The sequence below is a fragment of the Camelus bactrianus genome, chromosome 12 (assembly GCF_048773025.1).
Source record: "Camelus bactrianus isolate YW-2024 breed Bactrian camel chromosome 12, ASM4877302v1, whole genome shotgun sequence".
NCBI lineage: Eukaryota > Metazoa > Chordata > Mammalia > Artiodactyla > Camelidae > Camelus > Camelus bactrianus.
In genome coordinates, this window is record NC_133550.1 from 57,794,319 (window position 1) to 57,810,953 (window position 16,635).

Consider the following 16,635-nt stretch of genomic DNA (forward strand, 5'->3'; position numbering starts at 1 on the left):
CTGCTGACACTTTGCCTCTAAGAATTCTCCCAGAGTTTTTCATACGTGCTCTCAATGAACCTCATGCGTGTGCTTGTCTCTGCCCACGGCACAAGCTGCCTGTGGCTGGTAACCAGAGCTATGTGCTTGGATCTCCACTCCAGCGGTGCATCAAATACCCTAAGCAAACAGGTTACTTACATCTACTCCCAAGTGTCTGATACGGTAACTGTAGGATGAAGCTTTGACGATCTCATGCATAATCAGAGTTGAGAAATAGCTCATAGCTGTTGAAAAGAATTGAATCTTCTCCAATTGCTTCTTCTTCAGCAATTTTGTCAGAGTCACCTGGGAAATAAATTGAAACATTACAACCTGAGAGAGGAACGAAAGACCAGTAAAAGCAAAAGGAAACAATCCCCGCCTCTTGGATGAGCAACTCCTTTACAGCCTGGGGGCTGACGGTCTGGGGGATCCCTGAGGGTCACAGGGCTCAGGACGTCCTTCAGACGTGAAATCAGCAAGGACTGAGATGATGAGCAGGGTCCAAATCCAGGAACCGAGAGTAGAGTTTACAAGTAGATTTGCACCTATAAAGGATACATTTTAAGGACAATATGGACAATAGGTACCAGGTTTCTCACTGTCATAGAAAGCAGTTACCAACATGGAAAAGGGGAAAATATGAATGAGCCTAGTGGTGTAGGATTGGAATTGGAGGTATTATGTGAATTCAATTTAAACAGATGGACATAGAGATAAATATCGTGTAAATATGCACATCCTCTAGCTTTGTCCATTGATGGGGCCTGGGAACAGTGACACCCTGGTGCCCAGGTCTTGTTTGTGAAATACCCTTCTCCACTATGAGGAATGAGGGCTCTCTGGATCAAAGGCTGATTCTAGGCTTAAATAGGAAAAGAACCAGGGGAACCTTGGAACATTTTGTGCCAGAAAACAAAAACAAGTGCTCAAAACATGATGGGGACGTGTGAAACCAACAGAGAAGCTAGCTTGAAGGGGCTGTAGTGGCCAAATCAGGGACAATGTGCACATCAGAATACATGATGGTGATGGATTATACCTCATCATAATTTGATAATAGGAAGCCAGGGGTCCACTTGATATAATAAGTAAATGCATTAATTGAAAATTTGATGAGGAGCAATCTCAAAGTACCTTACCCTCTCCCAAATAGTTCACAGCGGAGGTGATTTGAAGACATCACCTTAATCAAATGGTCAAAGTGAACATCATCACTAACAGAACATTTCAACACCACATGCCACCTGAGAAGACCCAAGGAGAGGAGCACGGTATCACGTGTGTGGTGTTCCTGCCAAGGATGCACAGGCCGATCTGATCAGGAGAGCGTCAGAAAACCTCAGGTCCTTTTACAACACAGCTGGTCTACCATCTTCAAAAGGGCTAAAATCATAAAAGGCAAGGAAAAAAAACTGAAGAAATGATCTAGACGGAAGGAAACTGAAAAAACATGACACCCAAATAGACCACATGATTCTGAAATAGATCTTTTTATTAAGAAAGACAAACGGGGACAGTGGATGAAACTGAATAGAATCTGATGATTAGGTGGCAGTAATGGATCAGTGTCAATGTCCTGATGTGTATGATGTTTTGAGGTTGTACAGGATTTACACACCAAAGGACTCAGAGCCACTGGACACCATGTTGGCACAGTACTCTCAAACTGTTCAGGAAAAGTAAAAGTCTCTAATATACTTGTAAATTTTGGGAAAAGTTGAGAGTATGTCAATGTCTTTGGTTTGTTTTGGGTTTTTTTGGGGGTGGGAGGTAATTAGGTTTATTTACTTAATTATTTATTTCAGTGGAGGTACTGGCTTCCTCCACTGAACCCAGGAACAAAATTCTCAATTCACATTGTCTTCATTTTTAGCCATTTGGCATTCTATTCCTTTTAAAATGTTACATTGTGCAACTAACAGTTGTTATCGTTTACTGTTTTTGAAGATGACTGAACAGATGCAGGTGTGACATGCCTACATAGATGGGACTTTGCTTAAGATCCACTGAAGATGAACCCAGGACCTCCTACATGGAAGCATGCACACTTACCACTTGAGCTATACCCCCCTCCCTCAATGTCTTAAAAAAAGTGGGGGGGGCCCTCTATTCTTCTGGAATTTATATTTCAGCAAGAAAAGACAAATAAATACATAAGAAAAACATGTCTAGCAAATGGTTACAGGCATGAGCCCGGGGGCCTCCCACAGTTAGAAATTAAATAGCGGAAAAACAGCCAACCAAGGACTGAGAAGAAGGCATCGGTGAGGCAGGATGTAAATGAGAAGCTGAGGGAGAAAGACTTTTCTAGAAGGATGAAGTGGCTCACTTTGTCCGATGCTGCTGAGAGATCAAGCAAGATGAACAGAGAACAGCTGGTCCCTACAGTTGGCCCCAAGGAGTCATGGGAGGAGTCATGTTGGAGCAGTCTTCAGCTGAGTGAGGAGAGCAGTCAGATTAGGAAGGGTTGAAAAGAGAAAGGGTGTGAGGACATGGACTTGGTGCATAGAGTTATCTCGTCCCAGAAGTGTTGCTGTCAAAGGGAGCGGAGAACAATGTGGTACTTGCAGGTTATGTAGAGTCAACAGAGAGTTCTTTGTAAGAGGGAAGGTTACCGGGGCAGTTTGCACAATGAGGGGGCTGATCCAGCAAAGAGGGAGAAACTCAGGATGCAGGACACAATCAGCCTCAATTGGAGGAGTGAGGGGGCTGCGATGGAGTTTGCATGTGGGGACACTGCCACTGGCAGGGGCAGAGGCCCTTCAACCAAGTTATAGCGGGGAAGGAAGAGGGGAGGGGCCCAGGGGAAGATGTGGCCTCTCCTATGGTGGCCGGGAGGGGAGGGCTCGGCCTGAGTTGCTCCTCTTCTCCCAGGGTAACCTGCGGCCGGCCATCTACTGAGATGAAAGCGGGGAGAAGGTGAGTGGTTGGGCATGTTTGCTGGGCCTTTGAAGAGAGGAGAAGTGAAACAGTGCTGGTCACTTTGGAGAGTGGGGACTCAGACAGAGGGCTGCAGAGAAGTGACTCAGATGGCCGGGCGGACTGGAGGGCCCACGTGAGATCTGTGGTTATGAATTTCAAGTGAGACCTGTCAGCATGCTCAGGGGTTTCTCTCCAGCATTATCCAGCTGTTTGGGTACAGCAAATACTAAAGTGCCAAATCATTTTCCCCAAATATATACATACATATTTTTTTCTTCAAAGACACTAAAAGGGTCTAAAAAAAGAAAGACAAGGTATGAATTGCAAAGCTTTTAATGATAGTTACTGTATTTTTTAACAGCATGCGTGATTTCACATCTGTGGTTAATTAGCAATTATTTCCATACTTGCAAGCTCATCTGCCTCTGAATTTAGTCATAATACAGGAAGTTAATGAAGTTAAGGAAAAGCAACCCTTCATCTAAACTCTCTATTTCTTGATCTAATCTCTCTTCGTGATCAGCAAGATGCATGAAGGAGTTCTTTAAAAGGGCTAAAATAGATTAATATATAACTTGTGTGTTTGTTTTTAAAGCTTCGTAAACGCAACCCTTCTAAGAAAACAGTTAAACCAAAGGCCATACTTAATGAAAACAAAAATCTTAATTCAGATTGTCTTCATTTTTAGCCATTTGGTCTTCTGCCCCTTTTAAAGCGTTACATTACCCAACAAACAGTGGTTATCGTTTACTGTTTTTGAAGATGACTGAACAGATGAAGATGTCACGTGCCTATGTTTGTGGGACTTTGCCTAAGATCCATTCAAGATACTCTTTAGTTACATTTCCATTGAATATTGGCCAGTATTTGTATCATTCAAGATTAAGTCTGGGTTCTTTCTTTGATTAAGAATTGAATGGGCTGCAGATCTATTTGATAATTATGATTTTAGACAAATATTCACCAGCATTAGTTCTGTTGGCCAACCGAAAGCACTGTAGGCCTCATATCCAACAAGAAACACGTTAGTAAATATTACGCCTCTTAGTAAAAAGACTACATGCTCCTGCTTTTGTAGAAATATTATTTGCTTGAAAGAATGGTAGTATGACCTGTCACTTAAATTACTACTTCCTTGATGTGAAAAAGAGACAAAACGAGCTGAAGAAGGAAACTCCACAGTTACAGATCACAACCCTCAACATACTGCTCCACATCGTGGCCCTCACAGTGGTTTTTCCATGCCACCCTGGATAGAAAGATGAAACAAACAGGAATAAGGTTAAAACGTAGCTGCATTCACTTAATGTCTTAATCTACCAGAAACTAACACGACATTGTAAATCAACTCTGCTTGAGTGAGGAGAATCTTAAAAAGTCCAGAAATCCACTAAAAGAAATTGAGGAGTAAAAGGGTAAGATTCTGAATCAGTTAAAGTAGATCGTTTCGAGGTAACACACTGTTCAGCGTAAACCCAGAGCTGCAGTCATCAGGTCTTGGCAGCACACTTTGGTCTTTGGAAATGTTCTCTGACTTGTCTCAGAACAGGAGGGCAAACCAGATCTCCCCTTTGATGCTTAAAACACAGCATGCTTGCAACAGGAACTAACAGAGTGTGGTAGGTGCCTTATACTTCAAAAGCACACATACAAAAAACTCAGAAAAAGAGATTTGTGGATACCAGAGGTGAGGGCTGAGGGCAGGATGAGAGGTGGGGAGGAGGGAGAGGGGGAACTGGATGAAGGCAGTCAAAAGTTACTACAAATTCCAGCTATAAGATAAATAAATACTGGAGTTGCTATGTACAAACTGATAAATATAACTAACTGCTAGATTTTATATATGAAAATTGTCAAGAGAGAAACTCCTAAGAGCATCACACACAAAAAATTTTATCTTCTGTTCCTTTAATTTTGTATCCATATTTTTGCAGGTGATTAGGTTCTTGTCTCCTGGTAGAAAGAATTAGAGATGAGAAGCTAAGAAAGTAAAGTGGGGATTTACTAAGGGACAGATAGTACACTCTCACGGGGACAGCAGGCAGTCTCAGGGAAGTTACTGCCCTGATTTCTCTGGCAGATCAGTTACATAAAGTGTGAAAATGAGTGGGCGGAATATTCATTGTGGGGGGAAGGGTTTGGGGTCCCATTCCCTGATCTTCATCCCAACTCCACCTTCCCAAAGGGAGGAGGGATTTTTGTCCTTATTTAGTGTGGCTGGGAAATGTCATGGCATTGGTGCATGATGGGTACTTAAATCTGCAAGGCTAATTTTATTGAAATGAGGGCATAATGAAAAAAAGGTTACATTTAGACACTGGAGGTTCTTGCCTTTTCCCACCTTTCTTTGTGGACCTCCTGGTTGCTTGCCACAGCTAAATTTGTGACCGCTTATCAGCCCAGAGGTTCCTACTTTTCTTTCTCTGCCCAGGGACCCCTGTTGTTTACATGATGTAGGGTTTCCTGCATTTGGCCCCGGCCCCTCCTTTTCTTGCCAATTCCTGCCATTTGGCCTGTGTCCCCCCTTCTCTGCTCACATCTAGCTGTCTGCCTGCTCCAACAGTCTGAGGGGATGGATGTTCACTAAACCTACTGTGATGTATGTAAGTCAAATCATTACGCCGTATACCTTAAACTATCCAGTGCTGTATGTCAATTACATCTCAATAAAACTGGAAGAAAAAAAAAAACATACCATGCTCTAATGCCTAGTGGGTCCCTGACAACCCTCTTTGCACATTGTACAGCTTTGGTGATGTCATCTTGCAGCAAAACTGAAAAAGAGACAGTGAGCAATGAAAACAACGGTTATAGAAATTTCATTTTAACTTAACATTCAGCCAGTTTTATTCTCGTAAGCTAAGAGAGAACACAGATAACTTTTCAAGAGTCTATGTATCTACAAATGTTGATAGAAAACTTTTTCTTCCTTGCATCCCATTTGGCATGAAATAAAGCATTCTGTTTCTCATTTTCCAAAGTCATTGGAAGCAAATGGAATTATTAACTAATATGATAGATAGATGTTTCTTTTTTTTTAACTAAACACTCTAAAACAAATGAACAAACAGAAACTGGCCTAGCATATTTTTGCTCAGTATTTCTACTACTGGAAAAGTATTCCTAAAGAAATAATAAAAACACACTCAAAGATGTATGCACAAGGTGTCTCATAGCAATTAATAAAAGGGGAAAATGGAAACAGCCTAAGAGCTTACCAGTAAGAGCTGGACTGATAAACGACAGAATATTTATGTAGTGGAATTCTATTCATCTTTCAAAAATAATACATATTGGTATTTGTTGACTTAAAAATAATTTTATGTGATAAAGAACAAATCGTAGAGCAGTATATAGAATGCAGTATCATTTTTGTTAAAACACACATTGCCTGCACATTTGTATGTGGGTAGATACGTGCATGACATCGCTTATCTTTCATAGACAAGTTTGATACATGTCCTGAAAGAATTTGTGTATACCAAGTTACCAGTGGTCACAAATGTCTGGGTAGTAAGAATTTTCATTCAATGACCACAAATTATTATATAATACAAAATATTTTAAAACATAAATTAACTGAATATAAAAGAATATTCTAAGATCTTCATCTTCTCTATTAGAGAATTTAACATTTAAAAATTTAACAATAGAAAATTTTGCAATACTTCTCAAAATTTTATACACAAAAGATTCCACATTCTCTCTAATTTTAAATAAACTCAGTAGAATATTTGCTTCACTCCAATTAAACAAATCCATAAATTAGCTTGTTAGAATGACTATGATTATATAGGAACTGTATTTCTGGAAAGTGTAAACTAAAGAATTTAGAAATTAAATGTCATAATGCTTCTAATTCACTTTAAAATCACTCAGCCAAAAAAAAATATATACACACACACACACACAGAAGTAAATAAGACAAAATGTTAGCAACTGTTAAAGTACATGATGGGTACATTGCTGTTTATTATACCAATTTCTATAATTTAGAACATTTCATAATAAAAAGTAAAAACAATGTTTACAAAAGGACCACACATATTCCTCTTCCTTGATTAGTTAACGACTAATTGTTTCATTTTCTATAAAGGACTATAGATTTAAAAAAAAAAAAAAGACCAAACCACCAAATTATCCCCAAACCTCCTCAGAGTAAGTCAGAGGAGTGCATAGTTCTGCACAGAGAGTCAGACAGTCCAGCCACAGTAAATTGATGGATCCCTCCAGAAACTTCTGTGTATCAGAGAACAGCAACCTCTCATGATAGGAGCGCTTTACGTTCTTACTTCAGGAATCAGGAGGAGGGTAATAAAGAGTTTCTGGAAGTTGAGATGGAGGTTTCCTAGGTCCCTGGTGACCACATCAAGGCCTTTTTGTTTGTTCTGAATCTCTATTCTTGTAAACATGACAGGACAGTCCCCGTGCCCGCACTCAGTGTCATCTTGTCTTACCGTCGCAGTTGATGCCACAGCCATTCACTGCTTTTGGAGTTTTGCCATCGTTACACCAGTAGCGGCTGTTGATCTGAAATATCCCATAATCAGTGCTTCTGCTGGAGGGATTGAAGTTTGTAGCTTTCGTGTCATAATTACTTTCCCATCTGGCCAAACACATCCCTGAAAAGAACTTACTTTTAGTAGTAAACAGCAACACCACGTGACTTACATTGCAAAGCATGTTCTATCAGGCAAATTCAATTTTACTAATGACTGACCGCCTTTGTAAGTATAAAGATGACTTTTACGTGTAAAGTATTTTAATCCTTTGGTGCTAAAGGGCCCTTAAGAGAAATCTTTTGTTATGAAATCATTTTGTAATACTAATGAAATAAGATAACATAGTTTAGAAAATATTAAACTAGCTGTTTTGCCATTGCCATTACCCTTTCCCCACTCCCATCCCTCAGGTAAGATTCAGCCTAGAAGAGAAAAATCAACAGAGTTTTTGAGTTGATTAGTGCTTAGCAATAGATACATAATGATGATGGAAAAATATATTTTATTAGGAAAAGTAAAGATTTTCTGGGAGAAAGAATTTTCTTACGATATCTAAAGGTGAATTTGGATGTCAAATTAGACCCCAGATAAGAGCTGTAGAATGGAGAAGACTATTCCATCCATCCATCCATCCAACCAGCCATCTGCTCATTCGCACAGAAATAGTAATTGAGGGGAAATGTCTCAATTCAATCTGAAAAATACAGTAACTACATCGACAAACATAGACTAAAATAAAGAGTAACTTTTACTTCGGGCACAGCTTGAATTCTGTGGCAGAAAGTGAAAACTACTTCATCAACTAGAGTGAGTAAGAATAATGAAACGTCCTTTCCTGCTGCATTTCAGGGATCCTCATACAAACACTGACTGAGGGGAAGTTGGGTCCTACCAGCCCCTGTGTTAGTTCAGCGGGGAGGGTAGAGCTCGGTGGTAGAGAGCGTCCTTAGCATGCACGAGGTTGTGGGTTCAGTCCTCAGTACCTCCATTAAAAATAAATAAGTAAACCTAATTACCCCCCCTCCAAAAAAAGAGTTCCACAGAATTTTTAAAATTTGCTGTTAAAACCCCAACATCATGATTAGAAAGTAGAAAAATACTGCATTACTCTAGGCTTGCAGAACCCAAGTTCCAAACTAGACATGGCTGGACTCAAATGCCAAGGGCCTGACAGAGACATCCCAGGTGCCCAAAAGTACCTTTCAGCCAGCCTTACGTGGGCCGCTGAGGGAACCGAACCCGCAAATTTAGTGGCACTGGAAGCATGGGTCCTGGCATGCTTAGAGCGATATAGAGTTTTGCTCTCCCATATCCTCATACCTTCAGCTGGTACATCTGATTCTAAAGGAACAAGGTGACATTTTTATACGTTGTTAAGTGTACAAACCTTCCAAGAGAGTTTTTAAAAAGTCCATTCGCTCAAAGTCCCTTTCTCATTATTCATCCTGCATTACTATCCATTCCGCCCCCAGCAGCTATTTGGTAGGATGAACGAGAGATGACTTACAGTTGGCCAGGCTGACTCCCCTGTAGCCATCCATTCCGAGTTCCTTCAGCTTTCGGGCCAGCTCGCATCTCTCCTAGACCTTGCCCTGCACGGCGACAGCGAGGAGGACGAGCCCCAGCACGAGGAGAGCCTTCATGGTGACTGAGGTGCCCGGACTGCAGTCTGCCCGGGGCAGAGCCGGCCCCAGTATTTAACTCCTTTGGACTTCCCTTACTCCTGGGGGTTCGGGAGCTCCACCCCTTGAGATTCGGGGGAAACAGGAACCATTTATTGGTCCAACTGCCTTAACACGTTTTCTTTCTTATGTTTGAAGAGGTATAATTTGATGTCACAAGACATCACCTGCCGGAAAATAATGAAATGAACTTGTTTAAAGTTATTGCTCAGGAACAATCTGGATTAGCACTGCTGCCAAAAGAGAAACTTCCTCCTGTTTCGTAATGAATTTGAGCGACTAGAAATTTAAAAAAATGGAACGAACATTTTACGCAACTGAAAACGAGCTCCCATCTTTGATTAATACTCATTCTCATTAAATTGTTTTATGTGCCTTCGCTCTGGGGTCTTCATCTTTTTCAGTTAAAATTTCCTTAAATACACTTTCCACAAAAGAACACGACACCCTGCCTGTTGTTTCCACAGGGACATAGCTCAGCAGCACGCTGCTCAGCCAGATTCCTATACTAACTTCTTTGGATACTATTGTAGAGTTTTAATTTCTAAATTAATATTTTACTGTTGTAAATATGTCTCATGGGAACAGCAATCCTAACAACTCCTTTTTGACAAAGCCTTACTTCACTTTTCTGTGGTAGAACATAAGGGAGTCCTTATAAGGCAAGGAAAGTTGTAATAAAACCTACAGATGAATAGCACCAAATGCCACCAAAAACTGCACCCTTTCAGCATAAGGATTATTTTGAACTGAAGGCAATTGAAAAGAAGCACATCCAAGGAAATTTCTGTCTACCCACTATTTGCCTGAATGCAGAACATAGATTTGTACAAATGTCAAACACCAACAAACCCAGATGCCTGTCGGCCCCAAGACAGCCCTGGAGGACACGACCTAACAGCCTGGACTGACTAGCTACTATCTTCCACTGGTTTGTTACAGATTTATCTGCCTACAATTTGCCCCCTTTTGAAGCTTAAGACCCTTTTTCTCTGTCATGTCAGTGTTGTAAAAGTACATTGTTGTTTGGTTAAGATGCTATGTAGGTCTGAGCTCCAGCCACCTATTTAAGTCACTCATCCTTGCATTTCTCCCAAGTATATATGAGACACGCATGTTAATACACTTGTTTATGTTTTTCTTTTGTTATAGAGCCCACCAAAAATCTAAAAGGGTAGGAGGAAAAGTTATTTTTCCCTCCTGTACAGTTCCTGGTGGTGAGGATGGGACAGTAAAGGCTGGAACAATCCACTCTCCTGCGAGACCACTGCTGAGATATGGGGCAACTGAGAGCAGACCCGCAGAAGGTGAGAGTTCTGAAGCACATCGTCTCCCAGATCTCTGTTTGCAGTGCATGGTCAAGAGGAGGATAAACATTTCTACTTGTCTCCTCTTCTCCAAATTCACAATGGCAGGAGGAAACATTTGTACAAATAGCTCCTGAATCCTGACTTTTGTGAATTTGCTTTTGGTAATCCATGCCTATGGGTGTTGATTCTTACCCTCCCAGAAAGAGTCATATTTTCCTTTGTCTCTTTTGTGTCATTTGTCATAAGGATGAGAAATCATAAGATGAGAATCTCCATTTGTCTTGTGTTATGTCCTGAGCCAGCTAGGAGCCTGAGACATGAAGTGACAGGCAACTTTGTCCAAGCATGGCAGCTCTCAGGGAAGTGTGTCTTAATAAAGGTTCACCGGCTATAAAGGGCCTGTGTCATCTCTATGCCTTCGTTGCTTCTCTTGCGCTGGGAAAATTCTCATCCGAGTATCACCTTTCTGGTAACACAGATTAGCGGGTCCATGATTTACGGTGTCTCACTTGTGGGAGGTAGAGGTTTCTTTGCCACCTGTGACAATGAAGGTCTTTGGTTTTTAAGTTGTCTTCAGAGTGGCTCTGCATTGTAAGGGCTGTATTTCTTTAAGGACACCTCTTGTGGACATGGTTAAGCAATAAACAGCTTATTGTTTTGGGTTTGTTGTTGTGTGTGTGTGTGTGGCTGGAGGTAATTCAGTTTATTTATTTTTAATGGAGGCACTGGGGATTGAACCCAGGACCTTGTGCATGCTAAGCACATGCTCTACCACTGAGCTTTACCCTCCTCCCTGGCTTATTGGTTTTAAGCATAAAAAAGACCTACTTGTTCAGAGTCACCAGTAAGAGAGCTCTCGTCTTAAACAAATGCCTTATTGGTACCTATGGGAAGACCAGGTTGAAAAAAAAGAAAGAGAGAGAGAAGAGAGAGAAATTGATACAGAAGAACATCTTGTGAGAAAAGAGAAAAAAACAAAACAAAACACTTCTTTAACAAAATTAGGAGGTGATGAGACTTAGAAAAAAGGTCAGGAACCGCAGATGGCACTGAAGCAGGTGTAAAAGTTAGGTAAATATTGATAACCAGGAAATAGATTTGACAAAGACTCCGAAGATACACAGAAAATTTTGATTTGTTGTCCCTTACTCTGTAATCACACCCCACTGGTTCCAGGCCTTCCACACACTGGGCCTGTTCTACCAAAAAAAATTTCTTGGACTACCCTTCTCTTACAGGAAAGAAAAAGTTTATAGTAATTACACTAGACATCTAAGACTAGGCAAGTATGCCCCTGACTTCATTCTTAAGTAAAACCTACAGTTCTCCCTCAGTCCCTTGGAACTATTAATCATAATTTATCTTTGAAATGTAAGCATCCAAAGAGAGAATTGTTAGCAAAAACAACCATGGAACAGGAACAATAAAGGAAAAAGAAAAAGAAAATACAGATTTTTTTAAAAAGCAAACTGCTATTTGTTCTATAAGCTCTCTTTTCCCCAGTTTTGTCTAGAGCCTTCGTATATTTCTATTAAAGACAAATAAAAATCTTAAAAACTCTTCTCCCTGGATATGGTAAAAGGCTTCAGCTATCTGAGTGGGTAACCTTAACTTGTTCCATCTGCCAGAAACACCATTTAGATCCAACTCTTATTTTATAAGCTACTGAGTTTTGTGCTATTGTACCTGACATGCGGCTAAAATGTTTAAATGAAAGCTATAAAATCGGTTTGCATCTGTCTGTACGCCTCTGTGTGTATGTTATGTATATGTGATATATTTCTTACTCTCGATGTTACTCTTAACAACTAACTTGTAAAAAAGCTTAATTTAATTGGCTTAAAGAAAATGTTAAGCACATATAAATGAAGACTAGTCAAATAAGTTCATGTTATCTCTACGAGGTGTTTGAGATTATGTAACTGCAAATTCAACCTAAGAACAAAATGTACAATAAAAATGATTTGCTCAATGTATGTCAACACAGCAGGAAAACAAAACCCATGTTTAACTTTTTAGATTCTTTGTTTCTGTGATTTGTGCTTCTTGCCTGGTTTGTCAACGAGAAAAATAACTTAAAATGATGGTTAATTTTTTAAATCTCATGAAATCCTCATGGCAATTCAAGAGCAATTGTCAAGAATCCATGAATTAATTGGATGAAAGCGGGAGAAAACTCTGTAAATGAATTTTGCAGCCGTGATCGTGTTTTATGAAATACGGCTGCCTGAAGAGAGTTCCCAAATCCTTTTTGTAACCTTAACCTTAAACGATGGCTATTCATTAAATACCAATATCATTTCTAAATCAGAGAAAATACTGAAACACTAATTGCTAAACATAGGTTTAAGTTTACCTGTGTTTGGCTTCTTACTATACAGAAACTAAAGACATTTGGGTCCATTAATAACATATTCTTTTTCCCACTTTAAAAAACTGTAGTATAAAAAGGCATACGTCTCTAGACATTACAAAATGATATATTCCTCAATTTGCTAATTTACTACACAATATCAATATGTGGCAGACAGTTCACAACTGCTTACTCCCAACTTTTTTGTGAATTTGTGTTACTAAAGGTTAAGCACTCTAATCAATATATGTAATGGAAACTACTAGAAATAATAAGGGTAAAGGAAAAAACTGTGTGCAAAGTATCCAAGGGAAGTAAGATATATGTTGGTAGGGAAAGGCATGAGGTATCAGGATGCGGTTTTGTTAAGAGAAAGTAGAATCATTTTGTGCAAAGTTAGAGATTATTTAGAGCTTGTTTTAGACCAGGACAAAAGAAAATGAACGACCAAACCTACGTGAATACAGCAAGTTAGGAAAAGAGAGAGAGAATGAGTGAGAGAGAGAAAGAGAGGAGGGATTCCTGTCCTGTGTGGTCAAGTGAATGAAAATGGAATGAATTTATGATATGGGTTTTTTAAATGAGCTTTAACAGCAATAGTGTGCCGATGCTAAACTAGAATTTAATTTTTTCTCTTGGTTAAAAGATCAAAATTATCCCAGATTATTGTGAAAAATTTTTCTTTACCTGTTAAGTAACTCGCCTGGGAAACAAGGATTCTGGGTCTTATAGAGATCATTAATTACTTGTGCTTTATGATCTTCATCTGGTCTTTGATTACTTAAAAAGCCCAAGTTTTCTCAAAACTAAAAGAGATAAGTCTTTTTTTCCAGGTGCATTACTTCCTGTATTTGCCTTTGAAATACATAACTAAGTATTGTTTCATAACAGATGTGATCCTATTTAATCAAGGTTCAAACCTTTTGACATTTTCCACTCAGCTTCTTGGTGCCTATCTCTTAATTATACATAGACAGCAACAGTTGCCAGATACTTGATGAAAGCCGCTATTGTGGAAGACAGATCAGAATAAACACTTGGAGAAGAGGAACTCAAAGGAAACAGAGGCAAGAAAAGAAGAAAGAAGAAAATACAACTGTAATGAATATCTCAGAGAAGTAAGAGAAAATGTCACATCCATGGAACATGCAGGACTGCTGTATAATAAACAATCAGAGAAGAAAAGAGGAGCCCTTGTGATGTAAAAATATTACCACGTTCATAAAATATTTAATAGAAAAACCAAGAGAAATATTAGAGAAATATTCCCAGAAATAGAATAAAAAGACAGAGATTAAAAACAGGAGAGAAAATATGAAAAAAATAAACTGGAGAATAAATAGATCAAACATCCAATTAATAAGAATTCTTAAAAGGAATATTAAAAAAAGGAAATGTAAAATAAATTCACAAAACTGAGGGACACAGGTTTCCAGACAGAAATGACCACCAAGTACCCAGCACAATGCTATAGAATAAAATCCATACCATGCACACTATCGTGAAATTTTAGAATTTCAGGGATAAAGAGAATTTTAAAATTTAAGGCCAACGATGTTAAACCTAGATTCTTATATACAATCTGTCAAGTGTGAGAAGAAAAAAACAAAGACATTCTCAGGGACCAAAAAAACTTCTTTCTGCACCATTTCTCACGAAGCCTCTGAAGGACCCTTTCCATTTAAGAGAGAGCCAATAAGATAGAAGATGTGGGTTCCAGGAAACACGGCTCTAGCACAGGAGAGAGGAGAAGGAATCACACAGGTGTAGGGAGGAGTGAAGCCCGACACTGACACCTGTGCTACAGGCTAATCGAAGCCAATCCATGTTGTAGCAGGAGGGGATGGGCTCCATGTGGACGCTGGGGAAATCCAAACTTAAAGATGGCCTGGAGTGTCTGCACCTATTGAAGGGAGCTTGGCTGAGACTTCTGGTAATGAATTAAAACATAAATAAGTATATGGAAAACTAAGCAAACAGAAAACTAAGGCAATTATTAATTCTGAGAAAACCTAAAGCCTTGAGTGGAAATACAACCAAATTGTACCATCATATTAGACTCATCTGGGAGTGTTTGTGCCTGCGTGTAAAGGGGAAAAACAGAGCAGGGGGAGGTGAGAGAGAGCTAAACCTGCATTTTCCTGGGTAGAAATAAATAGAAAATATCCATGGTTGAAAATGAAGAAATGGTAGAATCACCCTGCTCCTGAGCTATATGGCAGTAACACTAGAGTGTAGTTAAAGAAGCTAAAAATAGCTAAAGAAGTTAAAAAGGTGTTACCTCTGGTGTTGGGAATTAAATTAGAAAGGTTAAGGCTATTTTTCCTCATTAACCTTAAAACAATTTAGATGACTTTTTAAAATATGCACATGTATTTTGTGATTTAAAAGTTTAAAAACATATTGTGTAAGAAAAAGAACTAAAGGACATACAATGAAATGTTCACAGTGGTTATTCATGAAGACTTTTCAGAAGTTTTATTTACTCTGCATTTTTTGGCATTTTCAAAGTTTTCTTCTCTCAGCATGTATTTTTACTTTTGCAATAAGCAAAATAATAAATAATTATACACACACAGAGGAATGTGCAGAATTAGTAAAAACAAAAAAAGGTGGTTATTTGAAGTCCTAAACATTTCTCTATGTGTATCAACTCAGCCGTATATGTAGGAATATTCTGTCATTTAACATGATCTTTCTCCTGTGTAGAACTACTGTACCCCATCAGTGGTTTCTCAGATTTTAGTGGAATAAAGTTAAATATTAATTTTCCCTGAGCTTCAGGAGCAGCATTAAAATGAACTTATTTACAAAACAGAAACAGACTCACAGACACAGAAAACAAACTTATGGTTACCAGGGGGAAAAGGGTGGAAAGGTAAATTGGGAGTTTGAGATTTGTAGACACTCATGACTATACATAAAATACATACACCACAAGGTCCTACTGCAGAGCACAGGGAACTATATTCAATATACTGTAAGGGCCTGTAATGAAAAAGAATATGAAAAGGAACATGTACATGTATAACTGAACCACTGGGCTGTACACCAGAAATCAACATAGCATAGTAATCTGACTGGACTTCAATTGAAAAGAAAAGAATACAAGCAGCACTGAGAAACAATCCATATGCTGGATGTGTAAACGACGGATGGTTGTGGAATGCTTGTGACACCTTTGTGAATTCTTTCTGAGTACCATTCTTTCTGTCATCTTTAAACTTCCAGGGTCAATGCAGTTAGAGCTTAAGCTGGATCTCATTTCCCCTTTTCACAGTATGAACAAATATTTCGCTTCCCACTGTGGTCAAGCCCCAACACAACCATTGGGCATTCAACACTGAGAAATTACATGAAGTGTAACTGATTTCTCAAACATATGATGAAACATAATCTTGTTTGCAAAGAGACAGAAGTGTTCCCTTTTTAGTGACCGCTTTCCAGAAGAGTATTCTGATTTCATTTCTCTATTAAGTGTGACTTTGGTTTAAGGTACAGTATGGTCTTTTTATTTGTGCCAATGCAACTGTGTATTTGTTAAATTTCCTTCACTGGGCTAGAAAACAGTGATTTCAATGTATATATGAGTTCTGGTAACAGCACAAAATGTTGGGTGAGGAGAGAAGAAACTGTTGCAAAGAGAGGAGTAAGGTCATGTACTTGGGTTGTATTTTTTGCCCTCGCGACACACAATTTATTGCTGCCCTTAGCAAGTAAATGAGATAATACACTCACCCTCTTACTCAGAACAATTTCAGCGCACAGTGACCTGCAGGTGCTGCCGCTCTCCCTGTGGCATCACTCCAGGCTGTTGCAGATGTCGCCACACGTCCTCTCCC

The 16,635-nt window shown here is 39.2% G+C and overlaps 1 pseudogene; it reads right to left on the reverse strand.

Moving 5' to 3' along the window:
• Nucleotides 1-3,263: 3,263 nt before the first annotated feature.
• LOC141573325 (lysozyme C-like) lies at nucleotides 3,264-9,339 on the reverse strand (annotated as a pseudogene).
• Between the last annotated feature and the right edge of the window lie 7,296 nt (nucleotides 9,340-16,635).